Genomic DNA, 2,740 nt, shown 5'->3' on the forward strand with positions numbered 1-2,740 from the left:
CGCACACATAAAAAATATAGTTAGTGGAACTTTCTGCCACATTACTTGCATTGGTGCACTTCTACACTCAGTGGAACGACAAACAAATGAAAGAATGTGCCTCTAGTTTGAAGACACCGCACAACCTTCTCGACCGCCATGAACGTGGCGCCGGTTTCCGTCGTAACCAATGGAACAGAGCGTGCGCTGAGGGATGGATTTCACCTTCTCGTACCGTTAGCTCGTTCAAAGGGGGGTGTCGCCAGAGCTCGGAAAGATCCTTTGTTTCCCCAAACTCGGGCCATCCTGCATAGCACCCCAGCTCTCTGTTATTCTAAGCGCGCAGGCTGCTGTTTACGAAGCGTACAAGTGTGGCACGTACATCGCCACTGCGCACGTGGTGTCGCTAGCTCCAGATAGCCTTGAGTAAGGTGTCTATTTGGGCAAGTTGGTAAATCTTCATCTTAGCGCTCGACACAACACGCGCGACACGCCACACGAGCTCTGAAGGGCTCGTGTCGTCGTTCTTTCTTTATTCGTGTGCTCTTGTGCGTGCGCTGTGTTAAGACGAAGATCCAGATAGCCGGCGCGCGTAGCTCCCGCACATGCCCCCCTCAAGAAGACGGGGTCGGGAACGTCACGTCGCTTCAAGCGTGCCCAACTCGCATTGTCGCTTACTGGTTTTGGCGCAGACGGGTTAGAACACGGCCGAAGAGCGCGGGGCACAGCAGGTGCCTCAGTACACTCAAAAGTCGTCGGCGCCTCCGGTGCTGCAAGTTTGCGCGGCCCGGACCGGCGGTGGCAGTCGGAAGGCTCGCTCCACGAAAGCCTTCTTAAGTGGCCTTGGGAACAGGTTTCAGCTATGACTATTGCTCCAGGCATGTCGGCAGCGGTTGCAGTTCCACGTAACATCATACGAAACAGCAAACATAAAAAAAGATGGTTGATCAGTCCGTGATACGAATCGGCATAACACGAAAGTAAAGCGTGCCCTTACAGAAGTAGCTGAATGTTCACTGTACATTGATATAAGAGAGTCTGCACAATGTATATTGATGTCTGGCACCTACTTTGATGATTGGTGGTACAGCTCCATCCCGACGGCTAACGTCCATGTTAAATAATTACACAAAACCTTGTGGTAGCTGTAGTAGTTAACGGTGAAAGCGTAATCAGAGATCGAGGTGTGATAGCCAGAGGAGTGTCGCATATTGTACGCAGAACTCGGTCGCCATCCCGCGGCATGTTAAAATGTGATTGAACACCACGGCCGGACTAGAGAGAAATGCAAAGCGCGTGGTGCTGCCTCCCGGCCGCGATTTTTCTCGCGGCGAGCGCGTGAGCGGGGAACGCGGTGTAACAGCCAGGTGAGGCAGGCGCGCGTCGCAGAGTTATTTTTGGTTTGGATTGGCGTGATGCTATTAGCAAGGCCGACGCTTTTACGACGCTTGGGCTAAGATCGCCACCTCGCGGTGTGTTAAGGCGTTGACAAAATTGAACTATTGAAAACGTGCCGAATGGGACGGACGTGCAACTCGTTGCATCTGTTAATTGCGGAGGCCACAGTAATGACGAATTACTTTACTTTACCCTTGCTATAGGGCAACACCAACGCGCCGACTGGGAGAATGGTAGATATAAAAGACGCGTTTGTAAAGCCTCTAGTGTATGTGACGGTGGCGCAGTTGATAGCGTGCCCGGCATCTGTTGTTGCGGACCTAGCGGTCGTGGGTTCGATGCCCGTTGGCGGAACTTCTTTGCTATCTGATCGTGTAAATTTTTTCGACGTCATTTCCGTGACGGAAATACGTCACTGACGGCTTGGTGAACCCCGGCATAAAACACTTTCGTGTTATAAAAGAAAAGAAAAAAATTGAAGCGGTATGTCACGACACCAAACAAAACTGGCATGCGCATCTCGTGGGAGCAGAATAGGGCGACAAGAGCATGTTTGCGCTACGACTGGTTCCTCCTCCCCCCATAATGGTAAAATGCAATTGGAAAGAAAAATTACTCATCATCTCTCCCTACGGGCAACCATGGTGGAATGCGAAAGCATCGCGGGGGGTGCGCATTGAGTTTCCATTTCTCTTATGTGACTTATGAGAAGGTGGTTGTCGAGGTGTTCGAATTACCGCTTTCCGACGCTGACGTTTACGTTCGGCTTTCCGAGCCTTCCTCTGCTCCGCGGTGGTGGCGCTGCCGCTGCAACTAGCGCTGACGCTGACGTTGTTCATGGCGTTTCGCGCACCGTTGCACAGAGAGAGAATGACGGAAGCACAGCATAACGCACGCTTTTCGCAGCCTCGCAATTTCGAGATACGCTTGCCGGCGTTGCCGTTTGCGCTCAGCTTCGCGAGCGTCCATAGCGCTGTTGCGAAGGAGAGTGCAACGCTTGCCGGCCTTGCTGTTTACGTTCAGCTTCGCGAGCGTCCATAGCGCCGTTTCGAAGGGGATTGCAAAGGGAGCGAGCGCGCGCCGCATTATGTACGAGCGCACAGCTGTGGCAGAGAGAGAGAAACGGTAGAGGAGAAACGAAGCGGAGGCAGCGCTCACGCCACTTCCTCGCACCTCCTCGCGCTCACGTGAGGAGAGGGGCGAGAGTTGGCGCATGCGCAATATGGGTGCGGTCGCCGCAGAACGAACACTGCCCCGAGCATGAGATTTCGAATCTAATAAAAAAAACTGGGAAAGTGATTGAGCGTCATTTTGCCACCCTTCTTCCGTAGGTGCACCGCCTGCGTGGCGGCGTTGGGGACTT

Source organism: Rhipicephalus sanguineus, chromosome 3, assembly GCF_013339695.2.
Source record: "Rhipicephalus sanguineus isolate Rsan-2018 chromosome 3, BIME_Rsan_1.4, whole genome shotgun sequence".
Taxonomy (NCBI): Eukaryota; Metazoa; Arthropoda; class Arachnida; order Ixodida; family Ixodidae; genus Rhipicephalus; species Rhipicephalus sanguineus.